Source organism: Castor canadensis, chromosome 3, assembly GCF_047511655.1.
Source record: "Castor canadensis chromosome 3, mCasCan1.hap1v2, whole genome shotgun sequence".
Lineage (NCBI taxonomy): Eukaryota > Metazoa > Chordata > Mammalia > Rodentia > Castoridae > Castor > Castor canadensis.
Genome location: NC_133388.1, coordinates 186,981,013 through 186,996,124, shown reverse-complemented (window position 1 = coordinate 186,996,124; position 15,112 = coordinate 186,981,013). Strand labels below are relative to the sequence as shown.

General features: G+C 39.2%; 1 long non-coding RNA gene across 3 annotated transcripts in view; it reads left to right on the top strand.

Annotated features, from left to right (window-relative positions):
* Positions 1 to 15,112, top strand: part of LOC141421740 (uncharacterized) — a 156,299-nt gene that overhangs the window by 47,468 nt on the left and 93,719 nt on the right. For 2 of the 3 annotated variants that reach the window (XR_012446444.1, XR_012446442.1), the window contains exons 2-3: positions 7,078 to 7,185; positions 9,141 to 9,334. This is a non-coding gene — a long non-coding RNA (uncharacterized lncRNA). The remainder of the gene's footprint in view (positions 1 to 7,077; positions 7,186 to 9,140; positions 9,335 to 15,112) is intronic. The other variant, XR_012446443.1, reaches the window with a different exon arrangement.

The window sequence follows — 15,112 nt, the reverse complement described above, 5'->3', positions numbered from 1 at the left end:
AATCCCCTTGTTGTGTTTGCCCTTGATCTAATGTCCACTTATGAGGGAGTACATATGATTTTGGGTCTTTTGGGCCAGGCTAACCTCACTCAGAATGATGTTCTCCAATTCCATCCATTTACCAGCGAATGATAACATTTCATTCTTCTTTATGGCTGCATAAAATTCCATTGTGTATAGATACCACATTTTCTTGATCCATTCGTCAATGGTGAGCGTCTTGGCTGTTTCCATAACTTGGCTATTGTGAATAGTGCCGCAATAAGCATGGGTGTGCAGGTGCCTCTGGAGTAACCTGTGTCACAGTCTTTTGGGTATATCCCCAAGAGTGGTATTGCTGGATCAAATAGTAAATCAATGTTTACTTTTTTAAGTAGCCTCCAAATTTTTTTCCAGAGTGGTTGTACTAGTTTACATTCCCACCAACAGTGTAAGAGGGTTCCTTTTTCCCCGCATCCTTGCCAACACCTGTTGTTGGTGGTGTTGCTGATGATGGCTATTCTAACAGGGGTGAGGTGGAATCTTAGTGTGATTTTAATTTTCATTTCCTTTATTGCTAGAGATGGTGAGCATTTTTTCATGTGTTTTTTGGCCATTTGAATTTCTTCTTTTGAGAAAGTTCTGTTTAGTTCACTTGCCCATTTCTTTATTGGTTCATTAGTTTTGGGAGAATTTAGTTTTTTAAGTTCCCTATATATTCTGGTTATCAGTCCTTTGATGTGTAGCTGGCAAATATTTTCTCCCACTCTGTGGGTGTTCTCTTCAGTTTAGAGACCATTTCTTTTGATGAACAGAAGCTTTTTAGTTTTATGAGGTCCCATTTATCTATGCTATCTCTTAGTTGCTGTGCTGCTGGGGTTTCATTGAGAAAGTTCTTATCTATACCTACTAATTCCAGAGTATTTCCTACTCTTTCCTGTATCAACTTTAGAGTTTGTGGTCTGATATTAAGATCCTTGATCCATTTTGAGTTAATCTTGGTATAGGGTGATATACATGGATCTAGTTTAAGTTTTTTGCAGACTGCTAACCAGTTTTCCCAGCAGTTTTTGTTGAAGAGGCTGCTATTTCTCCATTGTCTATTTTTAGCTCCTTTGTCAAAGACAAGTTGGTTATAGTTTTGTGGCTTCATATCTGGGTCCTCTATTCTGTTCCACTGGTCTTCATGTCTGTTTTTGTGCCAGTACCATGCTGTTTTTATTGTTATTGCTTTGTAATATTGTTTGAAGTCAGGTATCGTGATACCTCCTGCATTGTTCTTTTGACTGAGTATTGCCTTGGCTATTCGTGGCTTCCTGTGTTTCTATATAAATTTCATGGTAGATTTTTTGATCTCTTTAATGAATGTCATTGGAATTTTGATGGGAATTGCATTAAACGTGTAGATTACTTTTGGTAGTATTGATATTTTTACTATGTTGATTCTACCAATCCAAGAGCATGGGAGATCTCTCCACTTTCTATAGTCTTCCTCAATCTCTTTCTTCAGAAGTGTATAGTTTTCCTTGTAGAGGTCTTTCACATCTTTTGTTAGGTTTACACCTAGGTATTTGATTTTTTTTGAAGCTATTGTAAATGGAATTGTTTTCATACATTCTTTTTCGGTTTGCTCATTGTTAGTGTATAGAAATGCTAATGATTTTTCTATGTTGATTTTATATCCTGCTACCTTGCTATAGCTATTGATGATGTCTAGAAGCTTCTGAGTAGAGTTTTTTGGGTCTTTAATGTATAGGATCATGTCATCTGCAAATAGGGATATTTTGACAGTTTCTTTACCTATTTGTATTCCTTTTATTCCTTCTTCTTGCCTAATTGCTCTGGCTAGGAGTTCCAGTACTATGTTTAATAGGAGTGGAGATAGTGGGCATCCTTGTCTGGTTCCTGATTTTAGAGGGAATGGTTTTAGTTTTTCTCCATTAAGTATAATGCTGGCTGTAGGCTTGTCATATATAGCTTTTATAATGTTGAGGTACTTTCCTTCTATTCCTAGTTTTCTGAGAGCTTTTATCATGAAATGGTGTTGGATCTTATCAAAGGCTTTTTCTGCATCTATTGAGATGTTCAAGTGGTTTTTGTCTTTGCTTCTGTTAATGTGGTTTATTACATTTATTGATTTTCATATGTTGAACCACCCTGCATTCCTGGGATGAAGCATACTTGGTCGTGTTGAACAATCTTTTTGATGTGTTGTTGAATTCGGTTTGCCATTATTTTGTTGAGGATTTTTGTGTCAATGTTCATTAAGGAGATTGGCCTATAGTTTTCCTTTTTGGAGGTGTCCTTGCCTGGTTTTGGGATAAGTGTAATACTGGCTTCATAAAATGTGTTATGCAGTTTTCCTTCCCTTTCTATTTCGTGGAACAGTTTAAGGAGGGTTGGTATCAGTTCTTCTTTAAAGGTCTGATAGAATTCAGCAGAGAATCCATCAGGTCCTGGACTTTTCTTTTTGGGGAGACTCTTGATTGCTGCTTCAATTTCATTTTGTGTTATAGATCTATTCAGGTGATTAATTTCCTCTTGGTTAACTTTTGGATGATCATATGTATTTAGAAATCTGTCCATTTCTTTAAGATTTTCAAATTTATTTGAATATAGGTTCTCAAAGTAGTCTCTGATGATTTCCTGGACTTCCATGGTGTTTGTTGTTATCTCCCCTTTTGCATTCCTGATTCTACTAATTTAGGTTTTTTCTCTCCTCATTTTAGTCAGTTTGCGAAGGGTCTATCGATCTTCTTTATTTTTTCAAAGAACCAACTTTTTGTTTCATTAATTCTTTGTATGGTTTTTTTGGTTTCTATTTCGTTGATTTCAGCTCTTATTTTTATTGTTTCTCTCCTTCTATTTGTTTTGGGATTTGCTTGTTCTTGTTTTTCTAGGAGTTTGAGATGTATCATTAGGTCATTGATTTGGGATCTTTCAGTCTTTTTAATATATGCACTCATGGCTATAAACTTTCCTCTCAGGACTGCCTTAGCTGTGTCCCATAGGTTCCAGTAGGTTGTGTTTTCATTTTCATTGACTTCCAGGAACTTTTTAATTTCCTCTTTTATTTCATTGATGATCCATTCTTCATTAAGTAATGTGTTATTTAGTTTCCAGCTGTTTGCATGTTTTTTGTCTTTACTTTTGTTGTTGAGTTCTACTTTTACTGCACTGTGATCAGATAGTATGCACGGTATAATTTCTATTTTCTTATATTTGCTGAGACTTGCTTTGTGCCCTAGGATATGATCTATTTTGGAGAAGGTTCCATGGGCTGCTGAGAAGAATGTATATTGTGTAGAGTTTGGATGAAATGTTCTGTAGACATCAGCTAGGTCCATTTGATCTATTGCATATTTTAGATCTTGTATTTCTTTATTGATTTTTTGTTTGGATGACCTATCTATTGATGATAATGGGGTGTTAAAGTCTCCCACAACCACTGTGTTGGCATTTATATATGCTTTTAGATCTTTCAGGGTATGTTTGGTGAAATTGGGTGCATTAACATTGGGTGCATACAGGTTGATAATTATTATTTCCTTTTGATCTATTTCCCCTTTCATTAGTATGGAATGTCCTTCTTTATCTCGTTTGATCAATGTAGGTTTGAAGTCTACTTTGTCAGAGATAAGTATTGGTACTCCTGCCTGTTTTTGGGGGCCATTGGCTTGGTAAATCTTCTTCCAGCCTTTCATCCTTAGCCTATGCTTATTTCTGTCGGTGAGATGGGTCTTCTGTAAGCAACAAATTGTTGGAGCTTCCTTTTTAATCCATTTTGTCATGCAGTGCCTTTTGATGGGTGAATTAAGTCTGTTCACATTAAGCGTTAGTACTGATAGGTATGTGGTGATTCCTGTCATTTAGTTGTCTTAGTTGTTTGAAGGTTTGATTGTGTGTACCTACGTTGAGGTTACTCTCTACAGTCTTGCTTTTTCTTTTCTGGTGGTTTGGTACTGCCTTTCTTTTCATGGTTAAGTTGGGTTTCACTTCCTGTGTGCAGAATTCCTTGAAGAATCCTTTGTAGTGGTGGCTTTCTGGTCACATATTGTTTTAGTTTCTGCTTATCATGGAAGACTTTTATTGCTCCATCTATTTTGAATGATAGTTTTGCTGGGTAGAGTATCCTGGCGTTGAAGTTATTTTCATTCGGTGCCCAAAAGATCTAACCCCACGCTCTTCTTGCTTTTAATGTTTCTGTTTAGAAGTCTGTTGTGATTTTGATGGGTTTACCTTTGTATGTTACTTGTTTTTTCTCTCTTACAGCCTTCAATATTCTTTCCTTAGTTTCTGAACTTGTTGTTTTAATGATGATATGTCATGGGGTAGTTCTATTTTGATCTGGTCTCTTTGGTGTCCTGGAGGCCTCTTGCATCTTTCTGGGTATATCTTTCTCTAGATTTGGGAAATTTTCCATTATTATTTTGTTGAGTATATTACGCATTCCCTTTGCTTGCACCTCTTCTCCTTCTTTGATGCCCATGATTCTCAAGTTTGGTCTTTTGATAGTTGGTGAGTTCTTGCATTTTCTTTTCACAGGTCTTGAGTTGTTTAATTAATAGTTCTTTGGTTTTTCCTTTAATTACAATTCATCTTCAAGTTTTGAGATTCTGTCTTCTGTTTGTTCTATTCTGCTGGATTGGCCTTCTGTTTTGTTTTGCAGTTCTGTTTCATTCTTTTTTCTGAGGTTTTCCATATCCTGGCTGGTTTCCTCTTTAATGTTGTCTATTTTTGTCCTGAGTTCATTTATCTCTTTATTCATTGTGTTCTCTGTTTCACTTTGGTGTTTATACAGTGCTTCTATGGTTTCCTTTATTTCTTCTTTTGTTTTTTCAAATTCTCTATTTTTGTTGTCTTGGAATTTCTTGAGTGTCTTCTGTACATTTTGGTTGACCCTATCCAGTATCATCTCTATAAAATTCTCATTGAGTACCTGTTGTACGTATTCTTTTAAATTATTCTTGTGGGCTTCATTGGGTCCTTTGGCATAGTTTATCTTCATTTTGTTGGAGTCTGGATCTGAGTACCTGTTTTCTTCCTTCCCCTCTGGTTCCTGTACTAATTTTTTGCTGTGGGGAAACTGGTTTCCCTGTTTTTTCTGTCTTCCCATCATTGTCTTTGGTGTTGTTACTGTCCCTGTACTGTGTGCAATTAAGTATTTTCTAGCTTGTAATAATAACAATGGTAATATTTAGAATGGAAGGGTGAGCTGAGATATAAAGCAAGAAGTTAAAGAATTAGGAAAAACAAATACACAGACTGGAGGGAGAAAACAGAACAAGGTATCAGAGAAGAAGATTTCACAGGTATAAACAGGGTGCTTTAGTGTACTAATCAACAGTAAGCTGAACAGACATTAGAGAGACCGAGAGAGGATTGAAAATCAAAAATAAAAAAAATAAAGGTAAGAATAAAAATAAAAAATAAGTAAATGAAGGAAAAATCTATTTATAAAAATGTATTAAAATAAAATGAAAAAATAGAAAATTAAAAAAAACCAAAAAACCAAAAAACCTCCAAGTTCAAGTGCAATGAACTTTCAGTCTTAATAATTTGGGTGTCCATCTCAGTCTCCAATCCTGGAGATGGTGCCTCAGATGGTGTTCTGTAGTTGTCTTATCAAAGGGGACACATAAAGTAGAACAAAACTACACAAACACACACACACAAACGCACACACAGAGAAAACCCCACCAAGTGTCCCAAGTTCAAATGCAATACAATTTCAGTAAGTTTTTCAGCTTGCAGGTGTAGTTCGGTTGTTCTCTCATCAAAGGTAGGGAGACAAAGAAAAAAAAAAGCGTCTGGAGACAGTTCTGAGAATGGTATCTGCAGCTGTGGCTTGCCTGCCTGCTGCTGTCAGCCTGCTGTTGCTGGAGGCGTTATTTATGCAGATCTCTGGGGTGAGCTTAGCACTCACCTGGCCCTGCAGGCTTTGTTTGCTCAGATTTCTCCTGTGCCGGAGCCTCTGCTACAAGCTTTCCCCTTTCCAAGCACACTGGGAAAGGTTACACTGCACCCGCCTTCTCAGGCCTGTGTGTTTATTTACAGTTCATGTGGGAGGTGGGTCTTCCCCCCCTCCTGTGCAGTTCTTCTCCCACCTCCGCTTTCACAAGCTTTCCTGCTCCTGATCACTGGGTGGTGCTGCTGCTCCTGCCAGCCACCATGTTTGTTTACAGTTCACATGGGAAGTGGGTCCTCCCTCCTCTCCTGTGGAGTTTTCCTCCCTCCGCCACTCTCACAAGCTTTCCCGCTCCTGGTTGCTGGGCGCACACCCCTGCTCCTGCCAGAGGCTCTCCGGCCTACCCAGCTTGTTTATTTACAGTCCCAGGAAGGATTCCCTTCCCCCAAACTTTGGCACTCAGTGTGCCCCACCCTCTTTCCTGCGTGTCTTATTTGTTCTTATTGCTTATTACTCAGTTTCTCTTTTTTCCCCGGGTGGAGGTCAGTCTGTCCAGGGGGCTATGCTGCTCTGGCCCAGGCTTGTCTGTGGGAGTACCACGGTACTGCAAAGCTCACCTGGTCCGTGTCTTCCCAAGCTGTCTGGGCACCGGTGACTGGCGGCCCAGGGGCCCTCCTCGTTTCTCCGTTTAATGTGAAGTGGAGGGTCTCTGCGCCGGTTGGAGGTGTGGAGGGGTCAAAGTTATGCCTCTCCTCAGTGATTATGCCTGCAAAGTGTGTCTCCAGTGTCTCTCCAAGATTTCACTATAGGAGACTCTCTTTCTGCTTCCTCCCTCTAGTCGCCATCTTGGAATCCCTATTGCCTCTAATTCTTATAAACCCTTTCAATGTAATTATGATTCCCATTTTATAGATAAGTAAATAGATTCTTAGAGAGGCAAATGACTGTCTCAATGTAGTGAGAGTCATATTGGAACCTAAATTTTTCAGATTCTTAAAGTTGAGATCCAACTCTACATTCCCATTGTCCAATACCATGTTAACAAAAACTCACAGAAAGGTACACAGCGCTTCTCTCGCATCTCCACTGCTTACTTTCCACCTTCACTCCCTCTTGCCAGGGATAAGTAATAGTTATTTATGATGTCCCTACTTTCAAGAACTTTGTCTTCTATTCTCTGTTCTTCTGAGATGTTGCTACAGTAGCCAGTGAATGCCAGACTACAGTGGAACAAAGCCAAGAAATTCCGAGGAAATGAATGTTTAGCCAAGGAGCCAAATTACCTTCTTCATAATAAGGTAAGAGGCAGACATGCTCAGGCATTTGGCAACTTTTGGGATACAACACTATTTCTTGAAAAAATGTATTCGAGAGTTTGTTTTTTTCATGGAAATCCAAATAAACAAAAGGTACCAGGAAGCAAGAAACCATTGTGAAAGCAGGGCTTTTGTATTTACTGTTTCCTAGATAGTTCTTTTTTCTTTAGTTTCTTTCTCTGCCACTACACCAACCCTTTTTTTTTGAAGGAGTTTTTCAAGATAGGGTCTCATGAACTATTTGCCATCCTCCTGATCTGTGCCTCCTGTAGCTAGGACTATAGGCATAACCACTTCCTTCCCTTTCTTTTCTTTCTTTTTTTTTTTTTTTGGCATACTGGGATTCATATTAGTCTTGAACTCAGAGCCTCATTCTTGCTAAGCAAGTGCTCTATCACTTGAGCCATGTACCCATCCCTTTTTGCTTTAGTCATTTTTTTTTGGAATAGGGTCTCACATTTTTGTGCAGGCTGGCCCGGACTGTGATGCTCCTATTCATAACTCGCACAGCTGTGATGACATGCACCTGCCACCATACTTGGCTTATTGATGGAGATGGGGTCTTGCTAACCTTTGTCTGGGTTGGCCTTGATCTTCCCAATCTTTGCTTCCTAAGTAGATGGAATTACAGACATGATCCATTGCACCTGGTCTTAGAAAAGTTATAGTAAAGTCATAGACCACCCGCTCTGATATCCTCCTCTTTACCTTCTTCACCAGCATCACTTTATCCTCAGGATTTCTCAGTCCTTGACATATTTTATCCATGTGTGCATGTGTGTCCAGAATACATTGGTCTTTTACTGTAATGGAATTTCCATGTGACTAGGGACTCTGCTCTGTTTTGTTCTTCAACATTATGATAAGAGATAAAGTGTTGCTGGTTAAGAAGGTAGAGAGGTGGCGCAATGCTTATTTTTGAGTGATGTCATATTGGACAAGTTTTTTTTTTAAATCACTTCTTTGTGTATGTGGTTATTGCTTAAATTTTTCATCATCAGCATTTTTAAAAGTAAAATCTAAAATGAAGTTAAACTAATGTACAATAAAGTCTAAAATAAAATTTAAGCTAATATTATTGTTCTAAGAAAGTGGGGTTAATTTATTTAACAAGTATTTCCTGATCGGTGAGTATAGGGAAAGCACTGTGTTAGTAGTTTCTATGGATGTCTGGTTTCCCATGAGGATGACAAGCTCAAGAAATGAATGTATTATTTTTTACAGTTACCCCCATGTGGTAAAACTCTATCATATTATGATATACTACTCTATGTTCATAATAATAGTCTTAAATCATCAAGAAAAAAGAACAATGATTTTTTGGGGAGTGAAATAGTTTGCAAAGCATTTTTCATAAATATCTCCTCTCTCAGCTTTGAGAAGCGTATGCGAATCCTGTGATTTGCTCAGGGTCTCTCAGCTGCTGAGTGGTAAAGCTAGACCAAAGCCCCATATTTTCTTATTCCAAAAATTGTGGTTTTTTTTTTTTTTTTTACATCCAGTTTCGCTATCTGGGGACGTGTAGGGTGTGTTTTCATGAAAATGTAAAAAAAAAAAAAATGATTGCTATGAGAAAAGATTGGGTTTTATTTTTCTGAAACCTAATTATCTAGATAGAAGACCTCATTTATGGTACGGGTGCAGTATTATAACTAATGTCCACATAATACTTCATGTGTCCCCTTGTTAACTTCACACAACATAAGGAAGGTAAGATGTATGGCACTATATTACAGACAAAGAAATTAATAGCTGGAGAATGCAAGCAGAGAGGACATGCCAGAGCTCAAATTCAAACCCAGGTAATAAGACTCTGTTTTCCTGTCCCCAACCCAGAAAGGGGTCCTGTCTCATTCAACCTCCAGCTATAACCAGAGGTTGCAAAATAGAACCTTAACTAGTTACCTCATTCCTCTAATTCTATGTCTTTTTTTCAGCCCATTCCATTGATTGAATTTGGGATCACATCCCCACCGATGGCCATTGGTCTGCTCTTGGTTGCAGTTCAGGATCTATTGGTCTTCTATCCAATGAGCTCCAGGTCTACCTCATCCCTGGAATGGCACTGATTGAAAGTGGACCAGCCCTTGGTCTCTGCTGTCTTAAATTCTGGAGAAATGTCTGCTTTGAGGTAGGTATATCCACACTGGCTCATTCTTGTTGCCTCCCAGAACCATAGTCCTATTTGGAAGACTGTGATTTGCAGAGTTTCTGGGTCTCCTGGCACAATGGAATACATTTACACAATTTGTTGCTCTATAATCATTATTTATCTGGGGCTTTCCAAACAATAAGCCCTTAATTTCATTTCCCAAAGGTCAAAACCAATTTTTCTTATTCTTGTAAAGTGCTTAATCACCCCATATGGAGCAGAACTCATACACATGAGCAGTTTGTTAACATGGAAAATGACTCATTCTTAAAATGAACTTATTAAATCTCTGGTTTAAAAAAATCTCAAAGAAGTCTACTATAGGGAAATATCATGCAGACGACAATACTCATACTTATTTATTATAACATTTGTTCATTTTGTTAGCAAGTTTAGATTATGAAATTTAATGTGGGCACATGGAACAGATGAGGAAACTGAGGCCCAGCCAGGTGAAAGAGCAAGAAGGAAGGAAGTCCCAGTCCCAGCAGAGGCATCAAGCCCAGTTGCTGTATCACTGGCTAGACGAACTCTGTCTCCTAAAAGAGTTGAGGCATTTTTAAAAGTTTGAAAGAGTGGGCCTGTTTTTATAGGAGATAGTGGATACAGAGTAGGAATGTTTAGGTTCCCCCTGGCCTCAAACTAGAGAATACCTTCAGAAGGAATGGCAAAAACAGAACCTGAGTGCTAGCTATTCATTCTTTTGTCTCATGTCTACATAACCTTACTCTTCTTCCTCAACCTCTATGCAACCTTCGAGACATTCTCAACCCTGTTTTCTGGTTGTTTTCATGCAACAATTAGAGACAGCAAGTGAAATGTACTTGTGACTCGGTCCTGGACTGAGTAAGAGAACACTGTTTTGGATCAATCTCTACACACAATTGCTTGTGAACATTTGTTTTGAATTCTGCCCTCCTGTTCCTTAGGGGGCTGCTTTAGTTCCTGTGTTTGCATCTGAATGGGCCACAACTGGCTTTGTACCTTCATCTCATGGCCTCCTCATGCTCTCTCATTTCCTGCTCTGAGGAAAGATTCATTCCCTTGGAGAGTCACTGCTCTCCTTACACACCTGTGTGCTCCCAAGGCTGCTAAGCCACAGGATGGCTCTTTACCTCTCTCTCTTTTTCTCTTTCCCCTAGCTGGCTAGTGGAATACTAGTGAACACTGAAAAGGGATGACAATTGACAAAAACATAGATGAGTCTCAAAATCACCAAGTTAAGAAATAGAAAAAAGAGCATGTATCATTTGATTCTGTTTGTACCATGTTCTGAAAAAAGGCAAACTCCAGATCACTGTTTTCCTGGAGGTGGGAGAGGGGCAAGGCAAAGTGCAACTAGGGGAGGGAGTGAGGAAGAGATTGTAAAAGGGCAGGAAGGAACTTTTGGGGTGATGATATATGCACATTATTTTGATTGAGGTGCTTGTGTATGCTTTAGTGTATATATTTGCCAACATATTATTTGATACTGTTGAGTTTTGCTTTTAAGTATTTTTTAAGCTAGATAGAGTAACATTTCATTCAGGGCACTTTTTTCCTCATCACTGAGGCAAAATTATTCTGAATATCTTACCCAGTACTCCAAGAATTGCAGTTTTCTACTTGGCTACTGGGAAAAGAACTGTTTCTGGTGTGGTGTCAGCAGCAGGGAATATTTTCTCTAATCCCTGTTGATGCTCACCTTCCACCCTGAGTCTGTCTATGTGCGTCTCTGGAATTCGCTACATGGCTGCTTTCTGTTCCAGTGCTCTTTCCCTCAGCTCCAGCCATTTGCACAGCCTTACATCCTCAGCTCATGCCTCAAAACAGTGAGACCACTAGGTTCTGGTGAGATTCTTCTCCATGTAAGGCTTACAGCTTTATCTCTTTATCCCCTTATCTCACAGATCACTGTCTTGCATTGTCTTATGTTCAATGTTTCAAAAATGTGTTTGTGTGTGTAAAATCTGTATCTATCATCTATCATCTATCTATCTATCTATCTATCTATCTATCTATCCATCTATCTATCTATCTATCTATCTATCTATCTATCTATCTATCTATTATCTATCTATCATCTATCTATCCATCATCTACCTATCTACCATCTATCTGGATTCTTTTAGTTGTTTCAGGTGGGAGAGTAAACCTGGTTTCCATTATTCCTTCTTGATCAGAGGCATATATCTCGTCTACTTTTGGATTTGTGAAATGGTTTGGACCATTTGATGAGTCATTTCCTTTGGATTTTTTTCTTTGAAATTGTCTCTAAATGGCCATCTCTGGAACGCTTTTACATTGAATTGATAGCACAATGTTCTGCTTGCCTGTCTCCCTCTGTTACAGAAGAGAGTTTGGATATTGCACTAAAAATATAATTTCTCTTTTAAACAGACAATATAAGGCAGTGTTCTCAAATTGGAGGTCTGTAGACTAAATCTAATCCAAAGATGAAATATGTGTGTATTTCTGTGTGTGTGTGTGTATGCTTGCACAGTGATTGAAAAGACTGAATTAGTTTTCAACATTAAAGCATTAGAGTTTTCCCATGGATATCTGGATTTCTGGCTTGTTTTGAAAAGTCAGAAGACCTGACATTTTTGGCTTGTGTTCCCACAGAGGGCCATCAGTCTAAAATACATTAGCAGCTGCCCCATTTTGAAAGGCTGTATGCTCTCCACTTTGATATAGACCTCTCCAGGCATCTCCTTTCTATTACTTGACCAGTCTTAGAGGCATGAGAATCTGTGGTTCCCAGTTTGGAAGTCAAGATCAAGGACTGTGGCATTCATGGGGCCCTGGTTCAAGTGTCTACTCTGCATTTTGGTGATTTAACTTCAATTTCTTTTTTCTTTTTGCAACTGTTATTCCAGATGTTGCAGATGCTCTTTCCTTCCTCCTCTTTTCTTCTCTCTCCCCCTCATCTTTCTCCTTCATCCTCTTCCTACTTCTTCCATGGTTCTTGTATCTATTTTGTTCTCCCTTTTGGATTTTGGTATTACAGTCCTACAGCCCCAATTCTTTTTCTTTTAAAATTTTTATTTTTTTATTATTCATATGTGCATACAATGCTTGGGTCATTTCTCCCCCCTCCCCCCCACCCCCTCCCTTACCACCCACTCTGCCCCCTCCCTCTCTCTCCCACCCCTCAATACCCAGCAGAAACTATTTTGCCCTTATTTCTAATTTTGTTGAAGAGAGAGTATACTCTCTCTTCAGTCCCGATTCTTGTGTAGGGTGCACTCTGGCTTCCAATCCCTGATCTTTCTTTCATGTATTTCACATTCCAACTCCCATTAAAAATATTTTCTGAGCTGGGCACCAGTGGCTCAAGCCTGTAATCCTTGCTACTCAGGAGGTGGAGATCAGGAGGATCACAGTTTGAAGCCAGCCTGGGCAAATAGTTTGGGAGACCCTATCTTGAAAAATCCATCATGGAAAAGGGCTGGTGGAGTGGCTCAAAGTGTAGGCCCTGAGTTCAAACCCTGTACCAAAAAAAAAAAAAATTTTTTTTTCTGATGGATCTGGCTAGTCATTCTGTTATGTTTTGGGAAAACTCTTGGTACCAAAACTCAGAAGCCAGAAACCCCTGCTCACAGGTACAGTTCCTATACTTGGGCCTCTCAACTATGTTCAGGAGACTGAATCATGTATGTGATGAGCTTGCTTTGGAAAAGACTGTGGGCTGGCCAGATGTTCAGAGTACAGTGGGTTCCTCTGTGCTATTGTGCCTACCTCCCCTTGTTTACTGCTGGAGACCCACTGTGCACAAACAACACACTAATGATGATAACAAAGTGACACCAATAGCAAGTGCCTTCCTCTGCACTTATTATTTCCCAGGAATCCTATGAAGCACTTTACAAAAATTAGCTCATTTAATCCCCCAAATAACTAACAATTAGGTCTTCTCCCCCTCCACCCCACATTGTAGATAAGGGAAAACACTCTTAGAGAGGATAAGTGGCTTTCTCAAGTTCTATTAAGATCAGGGATAAATTCAACCAGAGACAAGCCTGATTCTGAAACTTGTTTTGCAGTGAAATACAGAAAAATTCAAGGACCATTGGTGTAATTTTCATATTGTAGACCATTTCAGGGAAAAAGGGGAAGGCTTTGCAAAGGGCAGGAAGGCTGTTCATGGGCTCAGTGTCTACCAAGAAAGGGCACAGTTTTCCATCATGATCTGGTACTAGGGGAGGTGGTCAAATCGTACCATTGATTTTCTCCACAACCTTATGAGAGTTACTTAACCTCATGAGCTTCAGCTTCCTTTCCTTAAAATGGAAAGAACAGTATCCTGCTTCACTGTTATAAGGCTCTCTTAAGGTGGTGGTCTGTGTAAAAAATGTTTACCAGTAGGGTGCTCAGGAGTGATCAGAATCAGAGTTTACTTTGAAGGGCTTTTTAGAGGGTGAAAGGTCCTATGGCATATCTGTTGTCTGGGACATAGTGGGTAGACCCTCAATAAATGAAAACTAATGGATTTCCACAATCCCATATCTATAATTTTCAAATCCAGAAGTCTCTGAAATTGAAAGTTTGTTGCCAAAATGAATATTTGGGGCAAAAATCTCACCTGCTCTGCGATGTGGCTATTTGTAAGTCTTATATAGGACTTGATTTGGAGGTTTTGTGAAATATATAATATATACATCATGTCTTGTCTCTGTGGTCTGAAAATTTCTGAGTTCCCAAACTCTTCTGGCCTCAAGGATTTTGGATCAGGAGCTGAGGACTGATATTATTATCCCATATCTGTTTCGCTATTGTTTGGGAAGTCCTTGTAGAAAGAACCTCCTGTCTTGTTTAGCTTATTCCTTCCAATCTCTAACATAGATGCCTGGGACAAGATAGATAATTTACAAATGTGTACTGATTAAATGAATAAAAGAAAGGAACTTGGTGATCGAGAAATTAAAAATGGAGTCTCTGAAAGGAGAGGAAAGGGATACATTCTTTCCCCTTTTCCTTAGGCCTTTTAAAGGATTGCAAGCTGCTCCCAGGGCTCACATCATTAACTGGTGAGTTGGAGGAGGGGCTGGAGGCAGCCCCAGAATCCTGAAAAGGCCGCTGCTGGAGGTGCAGAGCTGGCAGCTGAGCCTGTGCTGTGCGATTCTATCAGGGAGCACAATTGCCTTTTTTGGAGGGCTGGCGCAGACACAGCTGGTGGTACAGGCTTTGCAGTCATAATGCAGGGAAAAGCTGGGAAAATCCCACAAAGTGAAATCATATCTGTTTGTGGTCAAGTTGAGACTCCAAATTTGGACAGTGGAATTTGGTGGGAAAATGTGAAATGCATCAGTGTGAATCTAAGATTTATCGCTATGGAAGGGCTTATTTCCAAAAATGCCAGCAAGTTGTGATGATATTTCTGTGAGGAATGAGAAGGGGGAGGGACCTTCAGCTTACTGCCTATGTGATCAACCTATAAAAACCTTTGAGCAAATGGAAAAATCAAAGTTGTTCTATAATACTCTTCAGATCAGTGCACACCAGGATATATATGCACATTTGAAAAGCATGAACCAAATTGATTAGAACATAAAATACTAGAGGCAGTCAAAGCAGTTGGAGTATGTGCCAAAACTGAGTGTTTTAAAGCTACTTAAATATATCCCAGTGAGAAAGCTGGAGATCAGAGACAGCCATCTCAAGCTAGGCTGGCTCTTAGCAGATTTCCTAGGAACATTTTAGGTAGTGAAACATAGAGGCAAAGTATTGTAGTATGAGCCACCCAAGACCTGAAATACAGCCCAGCTCGGCTCCTCT